This window comes from Poecilia reticulata, chromosome 10 (genome assembly GCF_904066995.2).
Source record: "Poecilia reticulata chromosome 10, P_reticulata-male-v2, whole genome shotgun sequence".
In the NCBI taxonomy this organism is placed as follows: domain Eukaryota; kingdom Metazoa; phylum Chordata; class Actinopteri; order Cyprinodontiformes; family Poeciliidae; genus Poecilia; species Poecilia reticulata.
In genome coordinates, this window is record NC_088839.1 from 10,101,324 (window position 1) to 10,119,357 (window position 18,034).

Below are 18,034 nucleotides of genomic sequence, written 5' to 3' on the forward strand. Positions count from 1 at the left end.
CACCTAAGCCATATCACGCCGTCATTATTAATCTTTCACTTAAAATAAAGACACAGGCAGAGGAAACAAACAGCAATTTCATTGCCGTTCTTATGAAGTGTGCACTTTGTGTGAAGACACAATGAACACTCAGTCAATCAATACCTCCCCTCTCTTCCTGCTTTCTCCTGGTAATATATTGGAAATGGAGTTAGAAAGATTGATTCTGTACACAGCGCTACCGGCCAAGGAAAATTAAATGAAAATGTAAATGAAGACTGCAGTGTTTGGTGTTTTTTCCCTCCCTCAGTCTGTTACCCAACTCGGAGGGCTTTTTAAGTTTGGTCAATGTTTCTCAGAGGGAGAGAGAGAGAGAGAATAAAAAAAAGAGTAGACAAAGAAGTAAAAGCACAGACGTGTAGCAGGAAAGAGAGAGCAGAGATTAGACTCTTTAAACTGAGTTGGTCTTTACTAAGAAGAGTTTATGTAAAATAGCCATGTGTTACAGTTGGAGCTGAAGTCAGGCAGCGATTTAGGAGGAGAAACAAGTCTGACAGCGAAAAACTGAGTTTTTATCTTTGAAAGAACAGAAAAAATCTTTAAACTCAGAAAAAAATCAATTCGGATTATGGCTCTAAATACATACAAACATGTACGCACCTGAACACATGAAGACAAAGAACATACAGGAGTGCTAGCTTCACTGGGCTTCCTGGAATAATTCTTTATCCAGCATTATGTGTACAATTTGGCTAAATTGTACCAGACGTATGATTAAATGAAACCATACAGTATGTACAGCTGACAGATATCTACATCCTCCTCCTGAGGCGCTCTGGCCTACAAACAGAGTCATGTTTGTAGGCCACCTTACACACACTCACACACACACACACACAACTTTTTAGCTTTGCTCACGGGTTTTGGTGAAATGATGGACTTGTGATCGCTGTTCAAACCACTGATTTTGTTGTCCTTAAGCCGTCCTTTTGTACCTGCTTTAGCTGCATGGTTACATTCATTTTCCATTTGAAAGATACATTTATATTTAAGCTTCAACCTTCTGGCCAATTTCTTGAGCTATTATGTCAATATTTTTCTCATATTGTTCTTTGCTTCCGTTTTTGAATTGAACCAGTTTTTCCTGCAGCAAACGTTCAGCAAGCCACTCTGAAGATATATTTGTTGTTAAGTGGCATTACATAAAATGAACTGCATCAAAGTTATATCTTAGTGAGGTTTTTTTTAATAAAACTTAGGCCCACATGAATGACTTAGTAGGGTGAAGGAAGCTACATTTTCTTTAATATGAAGATTAAAGTCTAAATAGTCGCATAAAATTCTGCTATTCATTAATTTTGACTCAAATGTTTTGAAAGGTTGACAACTTATTACAAAAATATATTACGTCTATGTTGTAGACAAAATTCTCTGCATATTTCTGTCGTGGAGAAAAAAAAAAGAAATATTTTATAACAGCATTGAACATTTTCTGCGCCTCATTTCAGAACAAACGTCTATCACCATAAGTTCCAGCAACGATCGTCTCATTCTGATGTCTGCTTCCTTCTCCGTGTGCCTCTCATAATTTCTAGTCTAAGTGACTGAATCTGCATTTACTCCTCTGCTTATCCTTTTTACCTTCTTAATGACCGAAATGACCATGTTGCACATATTAAACATGATCTGAATACCACTAGGTCACAAGTTGTTTGGTCAGCCGTACAACTCGCAGCTAATTTGTACATGGTCCGATTTTTACTGGTGTCTGTTCATTTTTATTTGAAGATCTTTGTGATATAAAGACAGAGTAGTTGTCTGTGTTTTGTCTATCAGCTTTCTATCTTTTTTGCCGGTTCAGTGCTTCTGGTTAACTGGAATCAGCCTGGAGAGGATCCGGCAGACTTTGACAAAGAGAGAAGCCATTAAAAATCACATCACATGATGTTTGTCTACTCTGTTAAGTCTACTCTCTTTAATCATTTTCCACCAATCTATGCCTTTTCAATGATTGCTTAATCCTTTATAAGGTCACAGGGAGGACTGGGGAGTGAGAGTGGCATAGTGGGGCCCGGTTCCCATCAAAAACAGTCACTGGGTGAGGAGTTGGATGCATACTAGTCTGCTTGCCTATCTTCAAGCAGACTAGCTTTTTGTTTCAGGGACATCTGAAACAAAAAGCTGCTAATGTACACAATCAACCTTTAGCTAGATACATAGTTGCTCTGCAAAAACTACGCCTCAGGTTTTAATTCCTGTTGGGGCCTTTTCTTGTAGAGCATGCATGATTTGGCACCGTATGGGGGACTCTGAAGGAAATTTAGAGATGAAAAAGCAAAACATACAGACTCCAAGCAGAAGGATCCTGGCTGGGATTCAATTCTTGGACTTTCTTGGTGTGAGGCAACAGTGCCAAGGCGTACACCACTGCCCGTAAGCAGATTCATTAATGAATCTATTTTTAAAAGCTTGCCGCATGAATCTGACGAGAACTCCAGCAGATTATGGATTATTTTAAAAACATCTATGAGCAAGACAGAAAGAAAATCTTAGCCGAGTTGATCTGGGCCTGCAACTCAAGACACATAAACAACATCGAAATGCCATTTCAGATCCAGCTGGAGATTAAGAGGCATGTTTAGCCTTCATTCCCATTTAAAGTTAGCCACAAACCAAGAAGGCCCACGAAAAACATGTGCTAGAAAGTGGTCTGGTCCAACAAGAACAAAGCTGAATATTTTGTTTGACATTCAAAAAGCTTTGTGTGTTTAATTAGTTTTCTAACTAACTGCACACTCTGAACACACCAACCGCAAAGTGAAACATAGGAGCCAAAGCTTCATACTGGGGGGAACGATCTCCGTTGTTATGGACAGAGAAACTGATCAGAGTAGACTGGTCTGAGATAAATAAGGACAATCCTAGAAGAAAAAAAGAATTACAATTATGCAAAACAGCCATTTTGAGGTAAATTGGAATGTTTTACATCAAACATATTTGTTTGTTAGAAACGCGTACCGACGCCCTCCATCCAGCTGGACTGAGCCTGAGCTGCTTAGCAGGGATTAATGGACAAATATTACAGCCTTTAGATGAGCAAAGCTGACAGACACATACCCCAAAAGGACTTGCATTTGTAATCGCAGTAAAAGTGAATCTAAGAAAAATAAAACTAACTCAGGGAGAATGAGACAAACCACACTTTCCAGATTTTTTATTTATGATGTATTATTTTCCTTCCACATAAAAAAATATGCACCACTTTGTGTTGGCCCATCACGTAAAGCCCCTCAAATGCAGTGAATTTTAGGGGTGCGATGTGACATTATATAATAGTATGGATATTTGTGCGAGACAATGAAGCATAAAAAATATGTACAGATAGGTTATATTTTTAAAGTGCCGCCTCCATCCCTGATCAGACACGGTCCTTGCTTCATGCCCTGACATTAGGTGTAGCACCCTTTAATCTTTTATTTGTTAAAGTGCAGGCCCTCCACCACCATCCTCCTCACACTGTTCCACTAAAAGTAACATCTGCAGGATGATAGTCTGTTATAATACCTCATATGAAAGTGTTTGTGTAGATTAAAGCCCCTCAATATGGCTTTGTGTAAAGCCTTCCTCCCCATTTAAAACCTGTATAATCCCCGGCGGAAAGCGACAGGCCTATAATAGTGAAGCACAGATCCCCGGCATTGATGTATACAATAGCGCTAACCTCACACATCTCTATTAGTGTGCCCACTGACACAGACATTACAATCCCCAATGGGAAGTCAACTAAGACAAACAGTTGAGAGCAGCAGACCCGACGTTCATGCTTCAAATAAAGACACTCATTTCTCAAAACACAGCAGGTGGCAATGCTTCAAATGTGATAGGGCATCTGTCTGGTTTTCAGCTGGTCCCATTTAATCTTGTGCCTATTCTGCAGAAACTTGCTACATAAAAAAAAGAGGGCCTAAAAAAGTGCATCTGTCACAAAGAGAGGATGAGTGTGTGGGGGGTGGGGTGATGAGGGTCTTTGTAATGATGCTGGAGGTCTTTGGGAACGCAGTCGTGACACACATTCGTTATAAGAGCCCTGATCTGTTTGTGCCGAGCGACTGAGAGAGTGATAGCGGTGGCCCACCGGAATGTGACGCAGACCTGTGCATCTGTGTGGGAGCCGCGGGTGTTGGAAAATTGGCAAAACATCTGTGACGATGTAAGGAAACTTTTATCCGTGGCGAGGACATGAAGGAGTTTGAGAAGCCCCAGAGGGAGACTGAGGGCTTCTAGTTGAGTCCAGGCATCCTGCTGCGTACACTACTGAAGGAGCAGGGAGATCAGAGATGAGCTGGAGACACTCTTTTAGGACTGCTGGCCCCCATTGAGCAGGGTGGAGCAAAGGGGGATATATAAAGATTGGGGTATTTGTTTCCATCCTCAAACACCAGCCTACCCACTCTCCAGTTTCTCCCCTCGGTATTACAGCCGAGAAGGAAAAAAAGTGGGTGTTTGCTCGAGCTAAAGGGAGGACAGGATGGTTTCTGCCACATTTGCTAGCTTGGTCCAGCCAAGCAGAAAACAAATCACATTCCACAGAGAGCTATGTGTCCTGTTCCCATGGAAGAACTCTCTCGCTTTGTGCCACTCGACAATAAATCACACCGCAACCCCTCCTCCCCCGGCGGTTTTGGACATGCCACCTTTGGCAACTAAAACAAGTGCTTGACTTACTCTGATTTATTCTTTCTATGGCAAGGAGAATGAATGGAGGTGCTAACAGGGTCCATGGGAATGGTGAATACGAGTCTTGCTTGCATGAATTTGTGCCTGTGTGTGTGTGTGCGTGTGTGTGTTCGATGGCAGCACGATTCAGATATAAGAACACATCTTCTCATTTAAAACACACTTTTAAGTTTGTCCAAAGTGTTGCCCCTTGAGTAGGCAAACCTTCTTAAATGGTGTAGATATGCAAAGAGACAAAGACAAAAGTAGGACAAAGGACGTCTCTTATTCTAAGTTTAGTCCACCTTGGTATCGTTTTGCTGCCCTGCCAGACTGCCGCAGATGTGTTATTCTGTGGTGTGATGAAATTCAACCCCAAACCATTGGAGGCTTGAAAAGAAAATCTCCTACAAACTCAGAATGAAGCACCACACACAGGCATGAGTACACATATGTTCACATATACTTTAGAAACAGACAGACAACATGAAATGGGTCTGAATGTGAGAAAATCTTCTACGTTTTTATAGATTCCAAATTCATCAAAGATCCAAGTGACTGGCTTGCATGGGACCGGCAGTAAGAAACCAGTAAGAATCCCATTGACAAGACGGCCCGCAGGACCACACCACCTCTTATATACATACTAACTCTGTGCCTTGCCTCGTACTAGCACAACATTCTATGTTGATCTATTTGTCTCTTTATCTATAGCGTCTTGCAAAACTAAATATACAACTTGGACCTTTGATGTTTTATTGGGGTATTTTTTGAAACCAGGATAAGTAGTGCATCATTGGAAGGTGAATGACAATGTTACGTTGTTTTTATTTCTGTTTAACAGATACAAATCTGAAAAGTATGGTACTGATTTCTATTCAGGCCACCATGAGACGGTACTTTGTAGAACCATCTTTTATTGTGTCTTTGTATGCATCTCTTATGTACCAGGTCATCTGTGTTTTTTCCCCAATCTTTAAAGTATCTCAAGCTTAGTTATTCTGAACAACTGGCATGTTTAAAAAGCAAATCCAAGCCACAGCATTGATTTTCATTTGCATTTTGGTCTGGACTTTGACTGGACCTTTCTGAAATAGCTTTGGGGGCAGTTTTAGACTTTATACTGCTGTAAGGCAAATCCCATCCCAGTATTTTGGAGCCTCCATGAGGTTTTCCTCTCCTAGAATTGCCCTGTATTTTTGCTCCATTCATATTTGCATCAGTGCTAATTGTCTTTCCTGTAAACGGTAATATATTTGTTGCATCATGATGCTACCCGTACTGTGTTGGTATGATGTAAGGGTGAACGAATGCATGGATTTTGATTCCACTTCATGCTAATGTGCTACTTTGAGATTGCCTGGTAAATAAAATCTGTACGAAATACGTTCCAGCTTAAGGTGCTAAATTGACAACATGTGCAAAGGGTTTATGAAGTCTTTTGCTAGACGCCGCATGTATCATTTTGACTCTCTCTCGCCATCGCAGTCGAAGGGTTTAGTTCACCTTCGCCGTCTACCCATCAATTTTCGTGTCCATCATTCCTCGTTCTGCCTCCGAAGAAATGTACACAGCCTGCAGGTTGTGAAGCAACACCTGCTGAGCATCGTGTAAACAAAAAAAAAAAAAAAAAGAAACTGCCACGAAACCGAAATGCCGTGAAGCAAAAGTGAGCAGGGCAGCTTGCCTGTTAGTTCATTTCAGACGGAGTTAAATATATCATTTTTCCTTGCCCTCTCTGACTCTTTCTAGCAGGCTGCCGCGCAGCTAGCACAGCGCAGAAGGCAGAGTGCAGAGTCTCTGACCTATTTAGGAAACTGGCAAGAGAGCAGCCAGGGAACATCAAAATACTTCAAAGGCTCCCTTTGAATCCTGCGTTATGCCCAACATAGTGTAAGAGTCTGTGCATATGTGCGCACAGAGCTACACACACCTCTGTGCAATCCATAAACTTCATCAGCGGGCCTGCACGATTTTACACACACACACACACACACACACAAACGCACACACACACACGCACAGACACGCAAGCACACATACAGCCGTCTCGATATATTCTGTCTGAGCTCTTCGTTTGAACTGTGTCCCATATTGCCAAATGCGGAGAAGTTGGATAAATCACATTAAATACCGGGTCTGCCACCAGCACTATGACTCAGACTGTACCTCGCAAACTCTGGCCCTGGCTCAGCTGGGTGGTATTTATAGCCTCCCTGTGATATGACTGCAAAGGAACTTAAAAAGAAGATTTAAGAAGTTTCTAATAGCACTTAGCAAAGGACAATACTTCAATGTATTCCCCTGTTTGTGGCACTGATTTCAGCACCACAGACAGCTCCTGAGCTACATCAGCCGGTCAGGACCTGGACAAAGTTCCCACAATAAGACAGACGAATCTTTGAAAGTGACTGCAGAAAACCGCGTGGGCGTGAGTGTGCGCGCTCACTTGCAAACCAGAGGCTGATCCCAGTGTGACATTCTTACTGCAAAAGCATATTTATCGCTTTGACTCTGAAAGTTTAACGTCCTGTGTGTGTGTGTGTCTGGACCGCTTTTGTACTCTTGCGACTTTAAACTCCTGACGCTTTCACCTTAGATCGTAGATCGATAGAAACAAGATCAAGCGAGGCGTTCAACAGATGCCAAATACAGAGACTGCAGGAAAAGGGCACATGAATGGAGGAAGACTTTAAACCTTCTTTTTTTTTTTTCTCCCCACTTACGCTAGGGTTTGGGTGAACGCTTTTGCCTCCAGGCCAGTCTTCAATGCATTTATTTGTGTGAGTTCATGAACAAGAAGTGGCACACACAGTAATGCGTCTCTGAAGGCTGCAATGCCTCTTAGCTGACTGAAAATGTGTGCAAATGTTGTGGGCTCGACTATTTACTATTACTATTTATTACAGTTAGTGTCAAGGTCTGTGCGTAAACCGGAATGCATAAAAGACAAAGGAGGAAAGAAGCCATTACAGGATGATTTTTGCAAGTTAACTGTAAATCTATTTGTTGCATTGTGACACGAGGGCATTTCTTTATTTCTTTAAGCAGCGTTTCTGTGCCCTGAAGCGGTGAATAAAAAGCAGACGGACATTTCAGTATAAAAACACAAACAGCGCCGCTCTGTTTCATTACTACTCGGGTGTAGGACACATTTGTTTTGAGGGTCGTCTACCTGCAATAGTGGCTAAGGACAGTCAAAGAGTGGCAAAAAGCTGCGGATTGAAGTTTTTAAAAAATAAAACAAATATGAATCCCCAAACCCAGAGTGTAATTCGGTGTAACCCTCGATTTTAAAAGTCGGGTGATGGAGTCAATCTGTTTATAGGTAATCTGATCTGAGTATGTATACAGCTGTTCTGTTAAGGCCTCAGAGGTTTGTTAGGATATGTGCGTTGACACACACTTTCACACAGGCCAAGGAACACAGAAGACAGGTAATTTTTCTCTTTTTTTTTCTTTTTTTTCTTTTTAGATTTCATTTAGTAGAGAAAAAAGAAAGCCAGGTATGCTTTGGTTTCACACTGAATTTATGTTGGCCTGTCACAAAATAATTGTAAGTGTTGCAATATACTGTATGGACAATATATTTCTGGTAACTGGAACATCTGCTAATGGACCCTGCAGTTGGAAGGAATGATGCTTCCTACTAAGAGGGATCTGGGACAAAGCGGGGGGTGGTTATACAGCCTGAGGCAGAAAAACTAAGGTGCTAAGACACAAGATAAGTGGGTACTCTGGGGTAAGTGTCTGGGGTCATTCTTAAATTCAGGACACCCAAAGTAAAAGGTCTGTCGTACTTAAATAAGTACAGAGGAGAGATTTCAAGGTAAAAGGTACAAAAAGTAAAGTGTTTACAGTGACAATACATTAGCTAAGTCATGATCAGAAGCTGAAATACCAAAATGACCTTATCTAGTCACTATGAATTTATAGCTAAATCTAAAAATAAAAATATCCCAGCATATTGTGGATGAAAATAAATACTTACAAGCTACATTTTACTAAGATTTAATGCACCTTTTGGACTTTTTAGCTGATGAGACAAGAAGAGACAGCAATAAGATGAGGGATAGACTCAGACATGACAAACATATTTGATGATCAGTCAAAAACAAAAGGAAACACTAATAAATATATAGTTCTACATAGACGCTTACTTGTTAGAAAGGTTGCAAAGGATTACGGAGTTTATACTTTTAATCCTCCATTTGAATACTTCGTGTTTTAGGGTGGAATGATTACATAAAAACTATTGCTGAGAATAAATAATTCTGTGTTTTCCTTCCAACTCTGTTAGCTAGTTGCTAAGCTAAAGCTAAAAGAAATGACACATCAGGAAACGCCCTCAAAGCTAAGGTAACAGGATACTAGGAGCTAGGTAACGCCCTCGTTGGGGCGTAACTTAGACAGAGGCTAAACAAAGGAGATCACAACCTCTGCTGGGATGCCATTTTGTCTGTTAGCTCTTAAAGGTAGCAGGTCACAATGGACCAGCTGTATTTTGGTATTAATAAATGGAATTCATGAATTCGACTCACTGACTCTTCTGTAAGTTCATACATCAAGAACTCAGCATGGAGAGCGGCTGATTCTCCACACTATGGTGAATTTTAAAGGCAAGTATTGATGCATCAATATAAAAATCTGTCCTGAAATCGATATTAATATTAATTGCTATTATGACCACTAACTGATATATTTGTAATATTCTAATCTGCAGATTTCTGTAAGAACAAACTAAAAGAGTTCCAGACAAATATTCAATGTTCAGATGAGGCAAAGATAAAACTCATCAATCTTGTTCCCAAAATCTGCTTCAGCTATCAGTTTATTACAATCATGTGGATGGGTGAATATAGAATAGTCAGGCATAGAAGAAAACTTTAGTCATTCTAGCTGATATAAAACCAGAAAGGTTCAACCTGAGTGAGTGTAAATAAAAAGGTTATGGTAATATTTGTATGCAAACATCTGGTTTAAATTGTACACCTCCTCTTTATATGCAACTGACGATGCACAGTGGAGCATTTGACGATTGTCTGGGAAATCTTTGAAACCACATTACTTGCAATATTGTTTCTTAATCGGAGCAAAAGTATTAGCGAGATTCAATCATCTTTTAATAAAATGAGTTATTACAATTTTAATTGCTTCCCCCCTTTGAAATTAAGCTGTTGATAAGATGGCATGGCTGAAGACATAAAAGCAGGAGTGGTGCTTCGCTGAGAGAGAGAGAGAGAGAAAAAAAAGAGTGATTCGAGTATTTCTCAGATTACTTGTTAGATGGATAAAATGTCTTTTGTGAAATGTACTACCTTGTCCAACACTTGAAGAAATTGGTTTCGAATGGCAAAATGGCATGGATCCTCACGCTGCTCTCATTTGGAACATTGTGATTTGGATCAAGAGTACACTCAACGAGATAAAATAATGAACTCTCAAAAAAAAAAAAAAAAAAAATCCCAAAGTAGGTGATCTTTTCAGAAGCCTGACTGAAACAATTAGGTCCAGGCCTTGACGTAGCTAAAAGCTTAAAGCTAAAAGTCTTTAGATCTCAGAATGCAGGCTCACATGGCATTTTCTTTACAGACACAGCTGCCATGGCTGGTTGAGGGGATAGGGAGAGATGTAAGCAGGCATGCAAAGCTCCGCATCATGGCTCCGGGCTCCGAGGTAGTCGTGTCTCTCTCTCTTTCTCTCTCTCTCTCTCATTCTGGAGGACATGGAAACAAACAGGAGTGATGCAATGCTAAACAGGGATGAATAAAAAAACACTGAAAAATAAATGATGCTGGATGCACTTGCTTTCAGCTCCAAGTCTGCTATCAAACTTCTCTTTCCTCTAGACACTGGCTGTCAGTGTGTAAGGTGGACCGTACAGCCAATCGCGTGCAAATCCAGTCTATATGCATACCAGCAAACTCATAAACAGGCCAGTTATTCCCATGACAAACTACACGCTAATGTATTCTGTAACCATGCGGGTAGATTACTCCAACATCAACTTCCAGCTTTAACTCACTTCCTGTGGGACAAATATATATATTGAGTTTTTGTATTTCTTCTTAGCATTAAGTATGGGTTGTATGTTTTTTTTTTTTTTTACAGAAAAATAGCGCATTGCAAAAGTATTCATAACTCTCAAGCTTGTTCCCATTTTGTCATATTACAACTAGAGATAATAATTTGTCTTATTTTAATGTTATACGACAGACCAACACAAAGTGGGACATAATTAGGAAGTGGAATGAAAATGATACATGGCTTTCAAAATCTTTAAAAATAATCTCAAGGTTGTGGCATGCACTTGTGTTCTTATAGTATCACCTCTTCCTACAGTTAGATGTGAATGTTTCTATCAGCTTTTCTGACTGAATTACTTTCAATTCTTTGCAAAACAGCAATCCAAAGATTGGATGGAGAGTGTCTGTCTATTAAGATTCTCAATTAGTTTTAAGTTTGGTCCAAAACGTATCAAAATACATTTTTACTGACCTGTGATATAGAAAAGACAAGACACACTTAGCGCTTCCTTTAGCATCGAACAGAAAGATTTATTCTTCTTCTGTGTGCCCAACCTTCTCTACGCCACCAATGTGATAGGCGCCCCTAGCGGTTGTATGTGAAATCGCACCAAATAATTGAAATAACACTAAAGAACTTATTACAAAGAGAAATTTAAAATAGAAAAAGAAACATAATGTTGGGGTTCCCATTTTTTATACTTAGTGCTTTCACTTACCTAGAACTTGTTTTCATCAGCCTAGTTGTTAATTGTTCAACTTGCTGTGGGGGGGAAAAAGCATTTTCTTACTCTGCTCCATCAATTTAGGACACTACTGAAGATCTGACGTTTTCCACTTTGATTCATTTGGCACAATTATTTATTTATTCATTTATTTTAAGACAAGAAAAGAAATCTTCTTATGAAGCTTGCTCTTGTTTTCTGCTCATATTTTATTAGGCTATTTAATTGAGTTGAATTTTGTTACTGTTTGCAATGTTTTTGTTTGTTTCATCAAAACAGGTTTCTCTTGTAATTTCAACTTGGCTCTTAATGAGACTATTTGTCTAAATAAAGGTCAAATAAAATAAAAACAAGTGGACGGACATGTGTTGGTAGGTTAGTTGCTGACCTACCATTTCCCCCACAAAATGGAAAAATAGTATTGTTTGACACTTTCATAAAGACAATTCAAAGAATAAATTGATAAAGTCATTCAATAGCTTTTAAGCTACGAAGGATAAAAATGAGCACATTTTAGAAATATTAAAATAGGGACATTGGGGGCAAACAAAACACTAGTGCAGAAGTGTAAAGGGTTCAAGTTGAGAAGAAAAACAGAGGTGAGGGGGGGTACTGCTCACAAATGCCTGCTGATGGAGTAGAGCCTGAACGAGAAGGAACACTGAGCTATGGGTGGTGGAGATCAGTTCTGCCACAAAGAGAAAAGCAAGTTCCCCCGCACGGAAAGTGTCAAGCGCATTAAACAAGGTCCTCATAGCCAATGTTTCTTGCTGGGCTGCTTTCCCCTCATGTGCTGTCATCATTCTAAACCTAAACTACATGACACTGCTGAGGAATTGACACAAGCAATCCCCTGCAACATGTACTAGAAAGCCGACTGCTCTCTCGAGTAGTGCTCATAATTTGTGTCTGCAATTGATTTTGCAACCAGGTCAGACTGCAGCATAAAAAAAAAGGAAAAAAAAAAAAACCACTTGCATGCCGGTGCTGATAATATCCTGTCCATGGCCTACAGGAGAGAACACAGCATCACCCCATTCCTTATTATTATTAACCAATTTGTTTTCATCATGACAAGAAACAAGAAATATCCACCGCTATTCTTCTCGCGCGTTCTTGTAAAGAGGAGAGCGAAGCTAATGAAAAAGGTCAGTTTTGTTGTGCATATCATGCCCCGGTGATATTCTGTGTGTGAGGTGAAGAGCCTCAGGCAAGGTTCCTATTAGCAGACGCCCGCAGCAAAGTAAGACAGTGTAGAAATAAGCCAGAGAGCGACAAGAGGGGAGATTCTGCTTGAATTAACATAGAGGCTGCTTAAAATACAACATGCGCGAGTGTTTGTGCAAGCAGCTACACGCTGCTCTCAATTAGGAAAACAGCATGGAGGTTAGATGGTCATGGAACAAAACTGCATCCTCTTGACTTTAAAGGTGGGATGTGAGAATATGATGTTTAGTCTATATGAGATGCCTACCCTGAGGCAGATGACATTTTATTTTCCAGGCATGGGGGGTGAAAAATAAAAAACAGATTTGTGATAAATCTGTATTTTGTAGTGATATTTAATACATGCAACCGATGGGTAAATCACTTCAAGCACAATTCGGAGGAGTCGCTCCTGATGAAATGCTGGTTAAAGCATGATTTATTTAGAATTAAAGAAATCAAAATTCTACGTTCTGCACACAGAGTTCTGAAATATGACCACCCCATTTAAAAATGAAGTTTTTTCCTCATAGTGATTATGCTGTTGTTAAAAAATTTAAGGTCTCTCCACCATAGCTTGAAAGTTTTTGGTCTTGCATTTGGAACAGCCCATAATTTCATCTACCTTGACAAAAAAAAAGACTTCAATTCCACCTTAAGAAAGTAACCTAAGTAACCCTCATCACCATTTTTCCTTGTAGCCGTGATTTCCTTTTGGCTTTTATGTTTTGGGGAAATTTTAGCAGCCCAGGATGTTTTATTTGAACAATTCCACTCTTTAGTCTGAAGATGTGCTGGAAATAAGAAACTGTGACCACATTTTAACCAAAAGCAGTACTTTGCAGAAAATTCCTGCAGTTACTGCCCGACAACTCTTCCTTTTAAATAATTCTGGAGAAAAGTGCAATTTTTCATAACATCCTTGTTGTCCCACATTCGTTGATGACCGTCTTTATCCTGCTATTTTCCAAATAGATTGTCCTTATGTCCTGATAGACTCGTGAAATTAGATCAGTTTGATCCTTTGCATGTCATAAAATGGTGGATGAGGTGGTGAGGAGAGACGCAGAGACCCAGGTTGTGAAAGGAATGATGGATTTAATGACGAGAACTCAGACAGTCCAAATACAGGCGGCACGGCAGAGAGTTAGCACATGGCTAATACCGGAAGCAGCTGAAGGACAAAGGACTGCAAACGAGAGTGGAACCAACACAGGACTTAACAGTCCTACTGAGTGGCAAGCAGACAAACAACGACATACGACAACGATCCGACAAGAGACAAAGACAACAGGTGGACTTAAATACACAGGGAGCGTAATCCAGGAATGAGACACACCTGGGAAGCAATCAAGGGGAAGATGCAGAGACAGAGACTCACAGGAAGGAAACTGAACACAGAAAACCCTAAAAATAAATGCACAGAAACACGGATCATGACATTGGATCATGACATTACAGCCTCTCTGCAAACTATAGCTCCAGTTAGAGGTGTAAAAGAGGACAGTCAAGAAAATCAACAGCTGTGTTTGACTTCTGGTTTATCAGATCCACAACAACTGATGGCAGGAGTTAACACAAAAAAGACTGAAAGCAGAAGTAAAGTCTGAAGGTGTTTTAATGAATTCTAAAATAATAGACTTCACGATGTTATTTAGAAAAATAGGTTGCGGAGTGATATACCACCATCTAATTTATTTACATCAACTGGTGTTTTATTGATCACCCAAAATTGTGTTCTTCAGGCAACTTATTCAATAGATGACAGTCAGAGTTTTTAACAAGAACAATTTGTTATTGGTTACTGGACAAATAACGATGCATATCTTGATAAACACATTATTATTGCTGTGAAAAATTATCTTTTCAAATTACTCTGTGTATGTCTACAGCCCATATTTGAAAATACAGGGGAGGAAAAAATGACTGCAGCCAAAAAAAGCCAGCTGTTTGCTGAAATCCTACCCACTACCAGTATGTATTGATCAGAACCAGTCTGCATGGCTTGTCAATAGGTAATTTCATTACACGACTAATAAAAATGAATCAATCAATTAAGAGCTATAATCTGACAACCACTAATATGATGCACCACAGAGGGCAATTGAATTAATGAACCACCACCCACTGATGAATCTATATGAACAAAGTGGGGTGTTCTGGGCTCTAGCCCACCCAGACACACGCGCGCGCGCGCACACTCACACACGCACACACACACACGCACGCACGCACGCACGCACGCACGCACGCACGCACGCACGCACATACACTGAAGCAAACGTACAGCTGCCTCAGACACACTTGTGAACCTCAACAATGTTCATGTAACAATGCAACATTGCTCCACCAGTCCCAACCCTACAATCGCACATATGCGCTGTATCACCAAAAATATTCCCCTTTCCTGTCTGAGAAGGTTAAAATTGAGTGACATCTTAATCCATAACGTTTCATATAATGTAAGTATAAAAGCTTCAATCCTTTTCCACAAGTTGTGTTCATAGACGTTTCGACCAGTCTTCCAGAAGCACATTTGTGAGGTCAGACGCTGTTGTTGGCTCGCAGTCTCACCTCTAATTCATCCAAAAAATATTCTGCATGATGACTTAATGACTCCATGCATCTTGCGCACTTGTGCAGACACTGTGAACGCCAGCGCATGTGTTTTGGCTAGCTCCGTTAGACTTGTTGACAATCTCGTTCTGTGCATTTGTGAATTATGAGACCGTTTTATCTCCTTAAGAATGAGTCAAAAGAAAAAGAACATAAAAATGGTTATTTACACATATGTGGCACCACGATTGCACAATAGCTGCTCAAGCAGCGGCTGACTGGGCCTTACTTAAAAAGTTAAGACCCTGCTCACAAGAGTAGTTGTGGAGACGAGCCCGGTATGTGTGCGTGCGCGTGTGTGTGTGAGCATATGAACAGGTGGAAGTTAGCGATAAAATCTAAATGCTGACTCGGCAGCCAAAGTTGAAAACTACAGCTGATCACTAATATTCACCCAGCAAGACATGAGGGTGGAGGTTTACTACAACGAGCATCATCATTGCCATGATGAGGCAGAGAGAGCAGAGGGACTTTCAGCTGAGCTACAGTCGAAAGGCCTGGCTGTGATGGAAACAGTAGGAACCCTCTCTCTAAACCACTAGGAGGATTTGCATTTTGATGAAAAGCAACTTCTTTAGTGCAATCAAAATTGAAGCATTTAATCTTAAAGTAGCTAAACACATTAAAAGGTCCTTCAGATCATCACATTGCATCTCACTGCATCTGCCAGTTGTACTTCCGGGGAAAAAAAAAAGTGTTGCTCAATTCACCTGGAATATATCTACTTGTGCCAGGAAGACATTGAAGTAAAATCAAAAGCTGATTTTCCTCTGAATGGAAACAAGATATTTAAGATTAGAAAATTAGACCAGACAGATAAAATCAGCATTTTTAACACGAAATTGTGGGTTTCATGGAATAAATTGCTCAAAAGTTATCTTCTGAAAAACAAGAACACATATTCTAATTGACTAAATGTGACTGTACTCAGTGACCAAACTAACCACTATTAGCAGTATATGCTAATAACATTTTTATTTTTACTGCAGCCTTGCTAAATAATATTTTATATATTCTGTCAAGAGATTTAACTGGATAAATCTTTCAAATAAATAAAAAAATTTTTTATTATTGATGATTATGGGTAAGGCATCCATTTTGAGCTTTAACGTCCAATATTCCTAATCATAATTTCAATCTAAAATCTTAAGAAAATAAATAAAACAATCAGCAACAAAAAAAATTGAAAGAATAATCACATTGCATCCTTTATCCAACAATGCCAGAGGATATGAATGTTTCTTTTTGTTGTTTTTAAGATGTTGGATATCAAACTTAGACAACTCAGTATTTTTTTTAAAAATAGTGTTACTTTACATAAAAAGTTTCATATCTACCGTGTTAGATTATGTTGCTGCAGTTTCATCAAGGACGTTTAATTCCAGTCAAAACATAAATCAGCTCTCATGTTTAGGACATTTCTATGTGGTACATGACAACTTTCTTCTGCATTTTAAAAAAGAAAAATCTTTGTTGTATATTAGCCATTCGTAAAGCATTAATTAATGAGAATAAATAACGTCCTTTACCCTGTTAACATGATGATCTCGACAGTTCGATGGGAGGACTTGTTTAACTTTTTAATTCAGTAATTGTTGACAAGCTATGAATTATTAAACAATTTCTCCTACGTATAGACAGGACTGATTAGAGTAATCTTCTATTTAAGTTGTCACCTAAAAATGTAATTGTTCATAACCAGAAGCGGTTAGGTGAAACATTTCAAACCTTTCATCTGCTCGGTCAGTAACTCAACAAATGAAAATACATGCAAGAAAGAAAGAAAGAAAAAAAAAGGAAAAAAGTCCCACTGAGGATCCGTCTCACATGAAAGGGAGCTGCAGCGGCGGCAGGTTTCCGTCAAACGCGTTGCGGTTGTACTTTGAGAAGGATCTCTGACGCAATTTTTAAATGATGCATTATTTATCGCTGTAAAATATAGGCTCATTCTTATGGTTGTGCAACCGTTTGAATAAACATTAGCTTTCCATTTAAATTATCTTCGACACAAAGCCATGTTTTATTCAGAAAGCTACCTAACCAAACGTGTCAAAATGCTTTTAAAGTGGAAATGTGTTAATGTTTTCTTTCGCCTTCTGAGGTAACGAGGGCTGCGAATTAAAGGCCTACTTAGAACACGGTTGTTATTAAATCTCACCAATAGCCCTTTCATTTAGAGAAATTCAATAATTAGTTATGAAAGAATCTCTCTCTTGCTGTGTGTAGACGCTGAGAAACAGATCCACTTCATGTACAAAAATAATTTCCTGGAGGTTTAAGTGATTTTAGGCCATAATCTCTCCTCAAGTGAAATATAAAACAGATGTTCCGTTTGCTACAGCAACAATATTGCTGGATTTCCAGCAAAAAGATAGAAGTTAAGCCAAGAGTTGGGGAAAAAAAAAGTCTAGCTGCTCTTTTCAGCAACTACCAGTCTGCTTTACTGTTCTTGTTTCACTATTATTTGTGGATAATACTTTCAATTGTTCCCTTTTTAGTGCTTTTCAAGTTAAAATATAACCATTTCACAACTTTACTGTCTCCATTAGGAAATCACTTTTCTTTTGTGATATACACCATATGCTTCTTGTGGATTTGCTTCAGGGTTTATACGGCACACTGAGGTACTCTGCAAATAAAAATTCCTGTCTAGCTTAAACTGGATTTAGGTTTTTGAATCAAGACTACAGGTTTAAGGCCAGGGTCACCTACAGGCCCTGCAGAAGTACTCCTAGTCCTTGAACAAGATAAACTTTAGTTTATCTC

General features: G+C 39.4%; 1 long non-coding RNA gene across 2 annotated transcripts; it reads right to left on the minus strand.

The window, feature by feature from the left end:
- Positions 1-9,801: 9,801 nt before the first annotated feature.
- LOC103470902 (uncharacterized) lies at positions 9,802-13,032 on the minus strand. Of its 2 annotated transcripts, XR_014089558.1 has the most exons (3): positions 11,194-11,950; positions 10,014-10,411; positions 9,802-9,920 (listed from the first exon to the last, which is right to left on the minus strand). It is a non-coding gene; the product is annotated as an uncharacterized LOC103470902 (long non-coding RNA). The 2 variants fall into 2 exon arrangements; XR_014089557.1 differs by having other exon boundaries at positions 10,014-13,032.
- Between the last annotated feature and the right edge of the window lie 5,002 nt (positions 13,033-18,034).